We start from the raw sequence: 17,900 nt of genomic DNA, 5'->3' as shown, positions 1-17,900 counted from the left end.
AAAAAAATAACAAAACAAATCAAAGAAAAATTAAGAAAACCAACAAAAAACTAACAAAACAAACAAAAATAAAACTAAATAATAAAAAAACTAACAATCAAAATACAAAGAAACTAAAGAAACGAAAAACAAACAAAACCAACAAAAAACTAAGACAACAAACAACAAAAAACTAACAAAACAAATAAATCAAACTAAAAAAGTAAAACAAACAAAACAACAAGCAAAAATAACAAAACAAAGACAGCAAAACAAAAAACAACAAAACAAACAAAAGACAAACAAAACCAACAAAACGCTAAAAAACAAAAAAAAAAAACAATCAAAACACAAACAAAACCAACAAAAGACAAACAAAACCAACAAAAAGCTAACAAAACAAACAAAACAATCAAAAGACAAACAAAACCAACAAAAGACAAACAAAACCAACAAAAAGCTAACAAAACAAACAAAACAATCAAAAGACAAACAAAACCAACAAAAAGCTAACAAAACAAACAAAACAATCAAAAGACAAACAAAACCAGCAAAAAGCTAACAAAACAAACAAAAAACAAACAAAAATAACAAAACAATCACAAGACAAACAAAAACAACAAAAAACAAAACAAACAAAAATGAAAAACTAAAAAAAAAACAGAAAAAAAACAAAACAAATAAAAAACTAACAAAAGACTAACAAAATAAAACATAAAAAACAAAAAATACACAAAAATAAAAACCAAATGACAAGTCTGAACCGGAAGTCGCTGAGACTTTCATTTTAGTTTGCTGAAGTACTTCTAACCAATCTAAATATATAACATGGGGCAGGGCTTTCTTTTTGCACATCCTTCAATAGTTATGAGTGCGAATAACAAGCTACTTATTGAAACAAGTTTGGTAAAAGATCAACACACCGAATAAAGAATCAAGCGAAGCAAGAGTACAGTGCACACTACACTAATGCACTTAAAATACTTTCAAATGAAGGAGTGAATGAAACGGTATATCAGATATTACATTGTGATGTTGTACGATTTAAATTCGTGAAAACAACAACAACAAATTCAACAAATCTGAGTCGCTAGATAGCAAAGTGTCAATTTTAAGGATGCAAACATTACATCTGATGCCTACAGCATAACTAGCGATTCATGCTAGGTTGATAACTAACATACAAGGGGCCGAAAAACATTAAAACATGGGATTTGTGCTTCTAATGCTTTCAAAAAGTCTTCAGGAATACTAGATTCACTGAAAGTGACATGAATACGAGTATGTTTCTGAACAGAGAGTCTCTGTTCCAGCACAGCGAGAGAGGAAGCTCTGGCTACACGGTAGGTAAACAGTCACACCCCGGGCTTCATTTACTCACGTTTTTCTGCTTTCATTATTGAAACCTTTCCTTCAACGCCAACTGCTGCTCTGCCTTTTCATTTTCAGCACTTATTCTGATATTTCTGAAGAGTTGTGGATCACAAACACAGTGCTGATGACTTTTTGGTGGCTTGAGAAAGTCTTCTTCTGAGGCAAATTTTAAAGTGCATCTCCTCTCAAGCCTTTCAAGCTACATCCCTCAAATTTCTGGTAGACCTTCAGACTAGTCTGACTCGGGTTGCTATGTCTTTTCTAACTGATCCGACTTTCGGTTTTCCAAAAAATGAGCCGGGAAATTGCGAAAAGCCCCATTGACTTAGCATTGAACTCATAACTCATAACCAAAATCACCCCAAGAATGCAACGACAACCCATCCAAGAGGTCTCAAAAGACCCCACAACAACACCCAAAGAACTGCTGGCCTCAGCTGAGGCGAGTGTTCATGACTCCACCATAAGAAAGAGAACGGGCAACATTAAACCGTGACAATGAGTGAGAAATCAGGTAGGGGCAAAGACTTTTTCCCACCACTGTAGATCCACTATATATACGCAGTTGTTTGTTGTGCATGGGTATTTCCCAGTACTGGGTTGCAGCTGGATGAAGCTGAATAAATAATAATGAATGAATGAGTTGGCGGTTGATTCCACTGTGGCAGCCCCCTGATGAATAAAGGGATGAAGCTGAAGAAATAATAATGAATGAATGAGTTGGTGGTTCATTCCACTGTGGCAGCCCCCTGATGAATAAAGGGATGAAGCTGAAGAAATAATAATGAATGAATGAGTTGGCGGTTCATTCCACTGTGGCAGCCCCCTGATGAAGGGATGAAGCCGAAGAAATAATAATGAATTATTGAATGAGTTGGCGGTTCATTCCACTGTGGCAGCCCCCTGATGAACAAAGGGATGAAGCTGAAAAAATAATAATGAATGAATGAGTTGGTGGTTCATTCCACGGTGGCAGCCCCCTGATGAACAAAGGGATGAAACCGAATAAATAATAATGAATCAATGAATGAATGAATGAATGAATGAATGAGATGGTGGTTCATTCCACTGTGGCAGCCCCCTGATGAACAAAGGGATGAAGCTGAAGAAATAATGATGAATGAATGAGTTGGCAGTTCATTCCACTGTGGCAGCCCCCTGATGAATAAAGAGATGAAGCTGAAGAAATAATAATGAATAAATGAGTTGGTGGTTCATTCCACTGTGGCAGCCCCCTGATGAACAAAGGGATGAAGCTGAAGAAAAAATAATGAATGAATGAGTTGGCAGTTCATTCCACTGTGGCAACCCCCTGATGAACAAAGGGATGAAGCCGAAGAAATAATAATGAATGAATGAGTTGGTGGTTCATTCCACTGTGGCAGCCCCCTGATGAATAAAGGGATGAAGCTGAAGAAATAATAATGAATGAATGAGTTGGTGGTTCATTCCGCTGTGGCAACCCCTGAAGAACAAAGGGATGAAGCCGAAGAAAAAATAATGAATGAATGAGTTGGCAGTTCATTCCACTGTGGCAGCCCCCTGATGAATAAAGGGATGAAGCCAAAGAAATTATAATGAATGAATGAATGAGTTGGTGGTTCATTCCACTGTGGCGACCCCTGATGAACAAAGGGACTAAGAATGGGTGAATGTCATCATTTACGCACCCTTAACTTGTTTTAGACCTTTATGATTTTCTTTGTTGTTGAACAAAGAAGATATTTTGAAAAATGTTGGAAACCTGTAACCATTGACCTCCATAGTATTTGTTTTTCCTACTATGGAAGTCAATGGTTACTGGTTTTAAGTTGTTTTCAACAAGAAACTCATGAAGGTTTGAAAGGGTGCGTAAACCATTATTTGCTGAACTATCCCTTTTAAGTGTGTCACGTGGCGCAGTGGGTAGCATGATTGCCTCAGAGCAAGAAGGTCGCTGGTTCGAGTCCCGAATGTCAGTTGGCATTGCATGTTCTCCCTGTGTTGGCGTGGGACCAAAGACATTCGGTATGTGTGTGATTGCAAGAGTGTGTGGATGCTGGGTTCCGCTGTGTAAAACATATGCTGTATAAGTTGGCGGTTCATTCCACTGTGGCGACCCTTGATTAATAACTAAGCCGAATGGAAAATGAATAGATGATATCCCCTTTAAATAGTGCTACTCTGTTCTTAAGCTCGGTTCATGACATGATTCTCCAGCTGCAAGCTTTATCTAGTTGAGCGGTCACAGATAGTAACACCAGTCAAACCCTTGTGTCTTCTCCCCGTGACATCTCCAGCATCTCCAAGCTCTACAGGCACTCAAGTGTTCAGCTTGTCACTTGTTTTCAGAGCTTCTCCTGCCTGCACTCATACATGAACTCATGGCTGAAAACCATGCCAGATTACAATGACAAGCTCCCTCTGACCAGCATAAATCTTAAAAGGCTTGAGAATAAATAAAAAGGTCTCGTAAAAACCCAAAAGCGCGCCAAAAGCCCTCGACCACAAATGATGTCAGTGTTGGACCATCTGACGCCTCTGCGTGTGTAATTATACATACTGTAAAAGATATTGTGAGACATTTATGAGGGTGCGATCTATTTCCCATTTCAACACGAGTTCGGTTCAGATGAACACCCAGTTTCAACAGGATTTGATTTGGGATTGCTATTGGACATTAAAATAAAGAAGTTCATTTCGAATAAAATAAAATTAAATAAAACTTGAGTAAAAGTAATATATATATATATATATATATATATATATATATATATATATATATATATATATATATATATATATATATATATATATTGTTTAATAAATAATTAATTAATTAATTTTTATTTATTTAATTACATTTACTTAATTTATTCATTTTAATTAATTAAATACTTATTTCAATTCATATATTAACTAATTTATTTATATTTATTCAATTTATTAATTTATTTTCATTCATTTGATTTAATTTATTTATTTCAATTCACTTATCTATTTAATTAAATTTATTTATTTTAATTAATTCAATTAAATTAATTCAATAAAATTTAATAATAACAACAATTGAATAATTCAGTTTATTTAAATTCATTTATTAAGTTTTCATGTATCTACTTTAAAATATTTATTTTAATTATTTCATTTATGTTTTTATATATTTAATTCAATTTTTTATTTTAATACATTAATTTAATTAATTATTTATTTTTATTTATTTAATTGTATTTAACTATTTATTTTTATTTATTTTAATAATGTTTTTAAATTCAATTATTTATTTGTATGTATGTATTTATTTGAATTTATTTATTTTTATATATTTATTTTAATATTTTTTATAATTTTTTCATTTAATTCTATTTCTTTCTTTGTTTATTAATTCTATTTAATTATCTATTTTAATAAATTTATTTTATTAATTAATTTGTGTTTATTTAATTCTGTTTATTTATTTCAAACTATTTTTATATTTTTATTTTTATTCATTTGTTTTATAATTTTTCATTTAATTCTATTTATATATATATATATATATATATATATATATATATATATATATATATATATATATATATGAGTTATTTTATTTATTTATTCCAATTTAATTATTTATTTATTTATTTTAATTAACTTGTATTTATTTAATTCTATTTACTTATTTTAATTTATTTTATTTCTTTAATTCAATTTATTTTAATTAATTTACTTATTTTAATTAATTTATTTTATTTTATTACATTTTAATTAATTACAGTAATTTAATAATTTATAAAATTTTATTAATTCAATTTATTTCCATTCATTTATTTATTTTTACATATTAATCTTAATTAATTAATCAATTTTATTGGTAAATCACATTGCTGTTACTGCTCCATGCACAAGGTGAGACACAATAGTCCTCCTTTATACAATGAAAAGAGCAGGTTGTTTGGATGTCTGATTATATACAGTAGTGGGGAAAAGTGTACTGATTTTTCTCTTATCAGCATGCTTGCAAGTCCGTTACAGTGCTGTAGAGGAATTTTAGCCACTCATCCTTGTTGTAATTCAGCCGCATTGGAGCGTCTTCGAGCGTGGACCACAGTTATAAGGTCACGCCACAGCATCTCAATTAGATTCAGGTCAGGACATTGACTAGGCCACTCTAAAGTTTTCATTTACTTTCTTCAGCCATTCAGAAGCCGACTTGCTGATGTGCTTTGATTCAATGTCCTGCTGCAGAACCCAAGTTCACTTTATTTTGGTACACGGCAGATTTCACAGCAAGCAGCAAAACAGCCCCGGACCATCACACTACCATCAACACACATACTGTTGGTGTAATGTTCGTTTTCTGACATGCACTATTACCCGTACACACTGTTGATACCTGGTTACTTTTCATTTACACTGTAAATAACCTATAATCAGTATAATAAACATATTTATTCATTTTTATATATTTATTTTAATAATTTTAAATATTTTTTTCATTTCATTCTATTTCTTTCTTTGTTTATTAATTCTATTTAATTATCTATTTTAATAAATGTATTTTATTAATGAATTTGTGTTTATTTAATTCTATTTAGTTATTTCTATTTATTTTTATATTTTTATTTTAATTCATTTGTTTTATAATTTTCATTTATATATATATTTGAGTTATTCTATTTATTTATTTCAATTCAATTATTTATTTATTTATTTATTTATTTTAATTAATTTGTATTTATTTAATTCTATTTACTTATTTTAATTTATTTTATTTCTTTAATTCAACTTATTTTAATTCATTTACTTATTTTAATTTATTTATTTTATTAAATTTTAATTACATAAATGTAATAATAATAACATTTTATTAATTCAATTTATTTCAATTCATTTATTTATTTTTACATATTAATTTTATTAATCAGCAAAACAGCCCCGGACCATCACACTACCATCAACACACATACTGTTGGTGTAATGTTCGTTTTCTGACATGCACTATTACCCGTACACACTGTTGATATCTGGTTACTTTTCATTTACACTGTAAATAACCTATAATCAGTATAATAAACATATTTATAAGCCTGCGAAAGATTGGATGAGTCATAATTCATTCATGAAAACATCCGTATGCATATTTAACGCACTGTCAAAGAATGAGACCCGATGTCTTATTGATCTTTTGTGAAATTAATTTTGGAAAATCCCAAACTAAATCAGTTCTATCATCTAATACCAAGTCTGGGGGGGGTTAAACGATGTTCATGAGGCATAAAATAAAGCTGAGCTTCTGACTGAACGCGTTAACCTCAAGCCATAGTCCTCATTACTGCGATTACAGTGACGCAGAACTCTCCTCGGCCTCGACTTTCCCAGAGAAAAGCTCCACTTGGCTATACAGGTCTAACAGCTATATAGTCATTACCCAGAGCTGCATGGGTTCAGTCAGTCTGCTAGGGGTCACTTGAGCTCTAAAACGTTGCTTTCAATTACCATAAACACGGTAAAATATAATGTAATTCTGATACAGCAGATGGAGATGTGCTGATGTATCCTATCTGGGAAATTGATGAGCCTTGTTAGAGTGGTGTTTATGGGTACAGTTTGTTTCCTAGTCTCATTAGCAGCTGATTGATTGCTTGTTTTTGAGATGAGCGCAGACGCCATGATACGAGAATGCTGACACATCTTTATTTGCTCATAATGATTAAGTGCCTAGATCTAAAACCAAAATGACAGCAAACACATGTTTACATTGTCTGTGGGATAACTTTAAGACTGAGTACTTTTATTCCAGAAACACTGTGTTTTGAGGTTTAATCTTGTAAAAAATAATAATAATAAATAAATAAATAAATAAATAAAAAACTCCCCAAAAAGAAGAGCATTGCTTTTTTCAGGTTGTCTTGGATAATGTGGGTCTCCAAAAAATTTGATTTAATTAAATTAAATTAAATTAAATTTGGCAGTTCATTCCGTTGTGGCGACCCCGCATTAATAAAGAGACTAAGCCTAAATTAAAATTAATTTAATTTAATTTAGGCTTAGTCTCTTTATTAATCCGGGGTCGCCACAACGGAATGAACCGCCAACTTATCCAGCACGTTTTATGCAGCGGATGCCCTTCCAGCTGCAACCCATCTCTGGGAATTTAATTTAGTTTAATTTATTTTATAATTAATATTATTATAAATATTTTTAAAAAGTACTACTCTAAACAAATTTAAATGTTATTTAAATATAAAATTTATTATTATTATTATTATTGTTATCATTATTATTTTTTTTTTTGTTATTGTTTGCCCTGATATTAAATTGTTAATAAAAAAAATATTAATAATGTTTTATTTATTTCATATCAGGGCAAACAATAATAAATAAATTATTGCATAAATTCATATAAGTAAATAAAAATGATAATAATTGTAATATTTAAATAATATTTAAAATACGAATATTTAGAATTTATTTAACTCTAATATTTTAATATTTATATTAAATACAATTAAACAAAACTAAATTAAATGTAATTTAGAGTAATTGTGAAGCAGTTTTTACTACACTATTTACAGCGACCCAGCGACCTTCTTGCTGTGAGGCGACAGCACCTGCGCCACTGCTTCACCCAGCACATAATATTATACTCAATTTTTTTTTAAGAGACTAGTATTCAGCTTAAAGTCTAGTTCATAAGGTTAACTATTAGTCATTGGACAACAGTGGTTTGTTTTGCCACTGGTGTGGTTCCTTTTCAAACTGTAAATTAATGTACCCAAAGGCTTCATAATGGGAGATTTAGGTACTAATATGTACCTTTAGGGTACCAATGTGGATCCTTTTAGTTACAAAAAGTGTACCGTACCAGTGACAGTGTCTGTACCTTTATTTCAGAGGGCGCAAAATGTATGGAAAGACTTTTTTGTAAACACATCTGTGCAAACGGATGGCAATATCTTTGACAATTTTAAAACAGTGAGATAAGAAACCTCTATCTAGTAGATCATTGCATAATCCGAATGTTTGGTATATATATATATATATATATATATATAGCCAGCCTGGTAAAAGGGTTGATTCTTATTTTTCACAAAATGTAGACTTTTTTTTGCAGTTATTCACCTCATTTTCTATTGAAATATGATGTATAAATACTCCAATAAGTGGCATTTTAGGCCACTTATACTATCTAGCTTGTTGCATTCTCCATTTTTGACGTACAAAAAAATGTTCCTATTGATTTATAATAAACAAATATAAAAAAAAAGAGCTTCACGATTTTCTTCTAGCCTTTCTTGGAAATTCATCTAACAACAGCCTAGTTAGTATAAACAGCAAAAGTCAGTCTAAGGCACTGGAAAAACGTGGAACAAAGATTTAAAAACCTTTCCTGACATGGCTGTTTCTTAAAACTGCGCATTTTGATAACACCCGACTTCATCAGGGTAACCTGATGTAGCTGCAGTTTTAAGGAACAGCCATATCAATGAAGGCTTTTTACTATTTTCTCCATATTTTGTGAGTGCCTTGGACTGATTTTAATGTTTATTCTGATAAATCCCTTACACAAAGAGCACAGACACATTATTTAAGCTGTCCCTGAGAGCTTTTTTTTGGATTTTGGATTTTTATACACAGCCTTAGTATTAAAATTTACTCTAATAGGCTGCTGTTACGACCGGAGTTTATGTATTTATTTATTATTGCGGATTGTACTTTGTCTTTTTCTTTTGTCCCGCCTCCTTGTTGTTTTTCTGTTGTTTCATAGGCTCCCATACCGGCGTGATTCCCTATTCTGATTGGCTGCTGGTCGCAAAAGCACATATAAAAAGGAGCTTCCGGCAGGGTTCGAAGAGCTCATTTCTGAGCGTTCGGTGTTTGGAGTGGAGCTCCTGGGTTTCCCTCACCTCTTCAGCCGACGAACAACGACAACCAACTTTGTATTAATGACCATCATATCTTTAAATATTTTTGGGAGTTTGAGCATGTAGGGGTGGCCTGCCTATTTATTTGATTACTTTGGACTTTGTTTATGTTAGGGAGTAAGGTACGCTTCCTGTATTTTTCTTTAAATAGTAATAGGTAATTTAGTGGATTTATTTTATAGATTCTTTTGTTTGTTATTTTGGCCTGTGGTCACCCTGACGAAATGCTCATTTATATTAACCCCATTTTTCTATAATAAAAATATTCATATATATACTCTCAACTGAGTGCGTGAGTTTAGTTGTCGACCGAAGGGAATCTTTTGCTTTAAGTTTTGTTTAGTTTGGGAAATCCACCACCCCAACACATTTGTTTTTTCTTCGTTTATCATGCCCTTTTTGTTTCCCCTAGACTTGGGGCGTAATAGCTGCTTTTGGTGCTTCGGACCTTTTTATTGGTCAGTTTTTTCTCTCAAGAATACGGTTCAAGACTTAAAATAAAAGTCAGGCTACTTGTAAAATAAAAAAAAAATTGTCAGTCAATAATGAAAGTTTTCTTAAAACCTTTGATGGGTTATTTTCACAATTTATGACGACAAAGCAGTCAAAATAGGTCAAACAAGAATACAGTGGCAAAAATTTAGAAGATATATATATATATATATATATATATATATATATATATATATACATATATATATTCAGCTATACAGTATTTATAACCAATGACATGCTCATCACACACTATATTGAATTGGGATACCGCAAGTAAACCAGATCAGTTTGAATTCTCCTGACACTTTAATAGAAATGTGTAATAATGTTTGCAACATCGACTCTACAACACCCAGATTAAAGAAAATGATAATGGAGCTTCGTGACAGTTGTTGTCATTATAGTAATTAGGATAATAACATGCATCATTCATCATTCCCGCCTGTAAGGTCTTGATAAACTTGTTTTAGTCACACACACACACAAACAAACACACGTGAGGTATAATACACAAATAATTGCGACTGGTTAAACTGACAACACCAATCTGACTGGGATGATTTATGGGTTTTGTTTTTGTTTTGCAGAAGTCAAAGTATTAAAGTATTAATTCAGTCTGGTTGCGAGAGTTAATAAAGTCTCTATTGGGCGAGCCGTGGATGAATATTCATAGCAGTATTTGCATATTTGAACAGATCCATTTGTGGCGTAACTAGAAAAGTTGTTCAGGCTTGCTGATAGTCGAAAGTGTGCCACTACGTGAATCTTACACCCTTAACCTTTGCATTTGTAGTGCATGGAACTATTGCAACTAGTGGGGTCGCCACAGTGGAATGAACTGCCAACTATTGGAGTTTGCATGTTCTCCCTGTGTTGGTGTGGGTTTGCTCATGGTGCTCCCCCACAGTCTAAACAAACGCGCTATAGGGGAATCCATGAATTAAATTGGCCGTAGTGTATGAGTGTGTGTGTGAGTGTGTATGGGTGTTTCCCAATATTGGGTTGCAGCTGCAAAGGCATCCGCTGTGTAAAAAATATGCCATATGTTTTGACTAAAACAAACATATGGCATATGTTTTACACAGCGGATGCCTTTGCAGCTGCAACCCAGTACTGGGAAACACCCATACACTCTCGTTCTCACGCGCACACACACACTCATACACTACGGACAATTTAATTCATGGATTCCCCTATAGCGCATGTGTTTAGACTGTGGGGGAGAACATGCAAACTCCACACAGAAATGCCAACTGGCCTCGAACCAGTGACCTTCTTTCTGTGAGGCCACAGTGCTAACCAATGAGCCACCGTGTTTGTTTGTTTTTAAAAAATAATCTGAAAGAGACTAAATGTCCTCAGAGTTCTCGAATGTGCTGCGCATGAGCGTGTTCAGCCATTATTGGGGAAACATGATTACTGATCATTACTCAGCAGTCCTCTTCTGTAAATCCAGACAGTTCATATTCACTAACAGGTCACCTCAGGTTGTGAAATCGCATTCCCAGTAGTAAATGAGTGGCTCTGTGGAGTGGATAGGAAACAGAAAAGGGATTTCCCCGCCCCCTTCTCTGTTTGCCATCCTTGAACAGTCAACAGAACGATTCGCATTATCTGTGCTGCATTGCCCTGATTAAAAGCCTGATTAGTTTTGAGTTTCTGTCTGATTGAGGATTTCATGTCTTGTTTAATAAAGGGTAAACACTCAAAATACACTTGTTCAAACTGCTTATTTAAAATTATTTTGTGTTCAGGGTTCATACACACTTTTACTATTTTCTGTCCACACTTCCTTATTATTGTTCATTTATTCCTTTGCTGGAGATTAGAACTGAATTTAGAAATAGTTTAGACCCAAATCTTTGCGCTTAAAGTAAATATGTGGGCTGATGGATGTGTTCAGTGGAGCGAGTTTCCACCGTTTTCCCACCATAGTAAAGGAGTAAAGTAAAGAGGCTGAATGGAGGAGGCTCGTTCTTTATCCTCGCGCTGCAGATGCTCTGTTTAACTGTTTTCTCGCTAGTGAAGCGTTCAGTTCTTACTCTTACAGAGTCCGCCATGTCAATAGCAAATGCACCATGTCGCTAGGGCTGCACGATTAATCGGAAAAAGATCACGATCTCGATTCGACCCAACACACAATCCTAATGCAGCTTTTTCTACGATTCAGCCAATTATATTGTCAAGGTCAGGAGAGAAGAAAACATTGACACCTTCAAATGGCGTTAAAAGTGGCACACACTGTATTTATAAGGTATGATTCATCCAAAATGTAATTTCTGTCTTCATGTAATGATGTATTCACGGTCGCGAGATCACACGTGAGCTGACGCACTGTTCGTTTACTGCCGAGATACGTTTTTTGATATGTCTGTCTGATTGAGGATTTCATGTCTTGTTTAATAAAGGGTAAACACTCAAAATACACTTGTCCAAACTGCTTATTTAAAATGAGTTGTATTTGGAACAACCTAATTATTTTGTGTTCAGGGTTCATACACACTTTTACTATTTTCTGTCCACACTTCCTTATTATTGTTCATTTATTCCTTTGCTGGAGATGAGAACTGAATTTAGAAATAGTTTAGACACAAATCTTTGCGCTTAAAGTTAATATGTGGGCTGATGGATGTGTTCAGTGGAGCGAGTTTGCACCGTTTCCCCACCAAAGTAAAGGAGTAAAGAGGCTGAATGGAGGAGGCTCGTTCTTTATCCTCGCGCTGCAGATGCTCTGTTTAACTGTTTTCTCGCTAGTGAAGCGTTCAGTTTTTACTCTTACAGAGTCCGCCATGTCAATAGCAAATGTGCCATGGCGCTAGGGCTGCACGATTCATCTGAAAAAGATCACAATCTCGATTCGACCCTAATGCAGCTTTTTTTACGATTCAGCCAATTATATTTTCAAGGTCAGGAGAGAAGAAAAGGCGGCTGCAAAAAAAGTCTTCACAGCAACATTGACGCCTTCAAATGGCGTTAAAAGTGGCACACACTGTATTTATAAGGTATAATTCATCCAAAATGTAATTTCGGTCTTCATGTAATGATGTATTCACGGTCGCGAGATCACACGTGAGCTGACGCACTGTTTGTTTACTGCCGAGATACGTTTTTTTGATATGTCTGTCTGATTGAGGATTTCATGTCTTGTTTAATAAAGGGTAAACACTCAAAATACACTTGTTCAAACTACTTATTTAAAATTAGTTGTATTTGGAACAACCTAATTATTTTGTGTTTAGGGTTCATACACACATTTACTATTTTCTGTCCACACTTCATTATTATTGTTCATTTATTCCTTTGCTGGAGATTAGAACTGAATTTGGAAATAGTTTAGACACAAATCTTTGCACTTAAAGTTAATATGTGGGCTGATGGATGTGTTCAGTGAAGCGAGTTTCCACCGTTTCCCCACCAAAGTAAAGGAGTAAAGTAAAGAGGCTGAATGGAGGAGGCTCGTTCTTTATCCTCGCGCTGCAGATGCTCTGTTTAACTGTTTTCTCGCTAGTAAAGTGTTCAGTTTTTACTCTTACAGAGTCCGCCATGTCAACAGCAAATGTGCCATGGCGCTAGGGCTGCACGATTCATCGGAAAAAGATCACGATCTCGATTCGACCCTACACACGATCCTAATGCAGCTTTTTCTATGATTCAGCCAATTATATTGTCAAGGTCAGGAGAGAAGAAAACATTGACACCTTCAAATGGCGTTAAAAGTGGCACACACTTTATTTATAAGGTATAATTCATCCAAAACGTAATTTCTGTCTTCATGTAATGATGTATTCACGGTCGCGAGATCACACGTCAGCTGACGCACTGTTTGTTTACTGCCGAGATACGTTTTTTGATATGTCTGTCTGATTGAGGATTTCATGTCTTGTTTAATAAAGGGTAAACACTCAAAATACACTTGTTCAAACTACTTATTCAAAATGAGTTGTATTTGGAACAACCTAATTATTTTGTGTTCAGGGTTCATACACACTTTTACTATTTTCTATCTACACTTCATTATTATTGTTAATTTATTCCTTTGCTGGAGATTAGAACTGAATTTAGAAATAGTTTAGACACAAATCTTTGCGCTTAAAGTTAATATGTGGGCTGATGGATGTGTTCAGTGGAGCGAGTTTCCACCGTTTTCCCACCAAAGTAAAGGAGTAAAGTGAAGAGGCTGAATGGAGGAGGCTCGTTCTTTATCCTCGCGCTGCAGATGCTCTGTTTAACTGTTTTTTCGTTAGTGAAGCGTTCAGTTTTTACTCTTACAGAGTCCGCCATGTCAATAGCAAATGTGCCATGGCGCTAGGGCTGCACGATTCATCGGAAAAAGATCACGATCTCGATTCGACCCTACACACGACCCTAATGCAGCTTTTTCTATGATTCAGCCAATTATATTGTCAAGGTCAGGAGAGAAGAAAACATTGACACCTTCAAATGGCGTTAAAAGTGGCACACACTGTATTTATAAGGTATGATTCATCCAAAACGTAATTTCGCTCTTCATGTAATGATGTATTCACGGTCGCGAGATCACACGTGAGCTGACGCACTGTTTGTTTACTGCCGAGATACGTTTTTTGATATGTCTGTCTGATTGAGGATTTCATGTCTTGTTTAATAAAGGGTAAACACTCAAAATACACTTGTTCAAACTGCTTATTTAAAATTAGTTGTATTTGGAACAACCTAATTATTTTGTGTTCAGGGTTCATACACACATTTACTATTTTCTGTCCACACTTCATTATTATTGTTCATTTATTTCTTTGCTGGAGATGAGAACTGAATTTAGAAATAGTTTAGACACAAATCTTTGCGCTTAAAGTTAATATGTGGGCTGATGGATGTGTTCAGTGGAGCGAGTTTCCACCGTTTCCCCACCAAAGTAAAGGTTTAAAGTAAAGAGGCTGAATGGAGGAGGCTCGTTCTTTATCCTCGCGCTGCAGATGCTCTGTTTAACTGTTTTCTTGCTAGTGAAGCGGTCAGTTTTTACTCTTACAGAGTCTGCAATGTCAATAGCAAATGTGTCATGGCGCTAGGGCTGCACGATTAATCGGAAAAAGATCACGATCTCGATTCGACCCTAATGCAGCTTTTTCTACGATTCAGCCAATTATATTTTCAAGGTCAGGAGAGAAGAAAAGGCGGCTGCAAAAAAAGTCTTCACAGCAACATTGACGCCTTGAAATGGCGTCAAAAGTGGCACACACTGTATTTCTAAAGTATAATTCACCCAAAACGTAATTTCTGTCTTCATGTAATGATGTATTCACGGTTGCGAGATCACACGTGAGCTGACGCACTGTTTGTTTACTGCCGAGATACGTTTTTTGATATGTCTGTCTGATTGAGGATTTCATGTTTTGTTGCATAAAGGGTGAACACTCAAAATACACTTGTTCAAACTACTTATTTAAAATTATTTTGTGTTCAGGGTTCATACACACTTTTACTATTTTCTGTCCACACTTCCTTATTATTGTTCATTTATTCCTTTGCTGGAGATTAGAACTGAATTTAGAAATAGTTTAGACACAAATCTTTGCGCTTAAAATAAATATGTGGGCTGATGGATGTGGTCAGTGGAGCGAGTTTCCACCATTTTCCCACCAAAGTAAAGGAGTAAAGTGAAGAGGCTGAATGGAGGAGGCTTGTTCTTTATCCTCGCGCTGCAGATGCTCTGTTTAACTGTTTTCTCGCTAGTGAGGCGTTCAGTTTTTACTCATATAGAGTCCGCCATGTCAATAGCAAATGTGCCATGGCGCTAGGGCTGCACGATTCATCGGAAAAAGATCACGATCTCGATTTGACCCTACACACGATCCTAATGCAGCTTTTCTATGATTCAGCCAATTATATTGTCAAGGTCAGGAGAGAAGAAAATATTGACGCCTTCAAATGGCGTTAAAAGTGGCACACACTGTATTTATAAGGTATGATTCATCCAAAACGTAATTTCGGTCTTCATGTAATGATGTATTCACGGTCGCGAGATCACACGTGAGCTGACGCACTGTTTTTTTACTGCCGAGATACGTTTTTTGATATGTCTGTCTGATTGAGAATTTTATGTTTTGTTGAATAAAGGGTAAACACTCAAAATACACTTGTTCAAACTACTTATTCAAAATGAGTTGTATTTGGAACAACCTAATTATTTTGTGTTAAGGGTTCACACACACTTTTACTATTTTCTGTCCACACTTCATTATTATTGTTCATTTATCCCTTTGCCGGAGATGAGAACTGAATTTAGAAATAGTTTGGACACAAATCTTTGCGCTTAAAGTTAATATGTGGGCTGATGGATGTGTTCAGTGGAGCGAGTTTCCACCGTTTTCCCACCATAGTAAAGGAGTAAAGTAAAGAGGCTGAATGGAGGAGGCTCGTTCTTTATCCTCGCGCTGCAGATGCTCTGTTTAACTGTTTTCTCGCTAGTAAAGTGTTCAGTTTTTACTCATACAGAGTCCGCCATGTAAATAGCAAATGTGCCATGGCGCTAGGGCTGCACGATTCATCGGAAAAAGACCACTATCTCGATTCGACCCTACACACGATCCTAATGCAGCTTTTTCTATGATTCAGCCAATTATATTGTCAAGGTCAGGAGAGAAGAAAACATTGACACCTTCAAATGGCGTTAAAAGTGGCACACACTGTATTTATAAGGTATGATTCATCCAAAACGTAATTTCGGTCTTCATGTAATGATGTATTCACGGTCGCGAGATCACACGTGAGCTGACGCACTGTTTTTTTACTGCCGAGATACGTTTTTTGATATGTCTGTCTGATTGAGGATTTCATGTCTTGTTTAATAAAGGGTAAACACTCAAAATACACTTGTTCAAACTACTTATTTAAAATTAGTTGTATTTGGAACAACCTAATTATTTTGTGTTCAGGGTTCATATACACATTTACTATTTTCTGTCCACACTTCATTATTATTGTTCATTTATTTCTTTGCTGGAGATGAGAACTAAATTTAGAAATAGTTTGGACACAAATCTTTGCGCTTAAAGTAAATATGTGGGCTGATGGATGTGTTCAGTGGAGCGAGTTTCCACCGTTTTCCCACCAAAGTAAAGGAGTAAAGTAAAGAGGCTGAATGGAGGAGGCTCGTTCTTTATCCTCGCGCTGCAGATGCTCTGTTTAACTGTTTTCTCGCTAGTGAAGCGAAGAGTCCGCCATGTCTATAGCAAATGCGCCACACAACTGACTCTTAAAGGGAATGAGAGATAAGACTCAGATTGGTTTCATGCAGGTGATGCTGAAAACACACTCAGAACTCATTAAGAGAATAAATGCTGGGACACAGAGCACATGTTTCCGTCCTTAAATAGCAAAAGTGAATTCGGACATGTCCTTAATGATTTTGCGCCATGAGCTTTGAGCTTAGATTATTAAAATACAGCCCTTTATATTTCTAATGTTGGTCGATATGGATACAGGTAACAAAATATATAACAAAATAATAATAAAATAATAATAATAAAATAAATAGATAACAAATATGCAGGCTTACATAAATATAAATCTTAAATTGTTTTATTTTTTGGGCCTAATAACATCAAATGCAATTGTAATTGCCATTTAGAAAGCGCAGAATTAGTCAACATGTTTATTTATTTATTTTTCCTCTGTGTAAATAATCTGCGCATACTGCACTGCAACAGAAACCTCACATCGAGTTTGAACCGTTTATGAGTGGCACCTTTTTAACACATCCTGTCAGGATGTGCGCGTCTCTGGTGGGTTTTGGAAACGGGGGAGTATTCCTGCAGCGTCGGCTGTTCTCTATCATTGGAAGAAGAGCAAATGAGGTTGGCTTGCTCGTCCAGGAAATGTCCAGGTCTCTCTGCACATGTGAGGTTATGAACAGGAAGGGCTCACGCATGAATGTTTGGAGCAGGAGAGATGAAAACAAGGACTCGAAACATCCACCCATGCCTTTTTCCATAAGCTCATCATCAAAACATCAACAATTGGAAATTAGGGGGGGGAAAGGGAGTTGTTTTCAGATATTTATTGGTAGTGTGTGCAATATTCTGAATGATAATAATAATAATAATAATAATAATAATAATAATAATAATAATAATAATAATAATAATAATAATAAAATAATAATAATAAAAAAATAACAACAAAAAC

General features: G+C 34.7%; 2 protein-coding genes across 5 annotated transcripts in view; one reads left to right on the top strand and one right to left on the bottom strand.

Moving 5' to 3' along the window:
• tmem19 (transmembrane protein 19) overlaps positions 1-17,900 on the top strand; it is a 1,055,620-nt gene that overhangs the window by 241,654 nt on the left and 796,066 nt on the right. The window lies entirely within an intron of this gene.
• Positions 1-17,900, bottom strand: part of si:cabz01066312.1 — a 109,610-nt gene that overhangs the window by 72,331 nt on the left and 19,379 nt on the right. The window lies entirely within an intron of this gene.

This window comes from Danio rerio, chromosome 4 (assembly GCF_049306965.1).
Source record: "Danio rerio strain Tuebingen ecotype United States chromosome 4, GRCz12tu, whole genome shotgun sequence".
Classification (NCBI taxonomy): Eukaryota; Metazoa; Chordata; class Actinopteri; order Cypriniformes; family Danionidae; genus Danio; species Danio rerio.
Note: the sequence above shows the minus strand (reverse complement) of the source record. Positions and strands in the feature narration are given on the sequence as shown.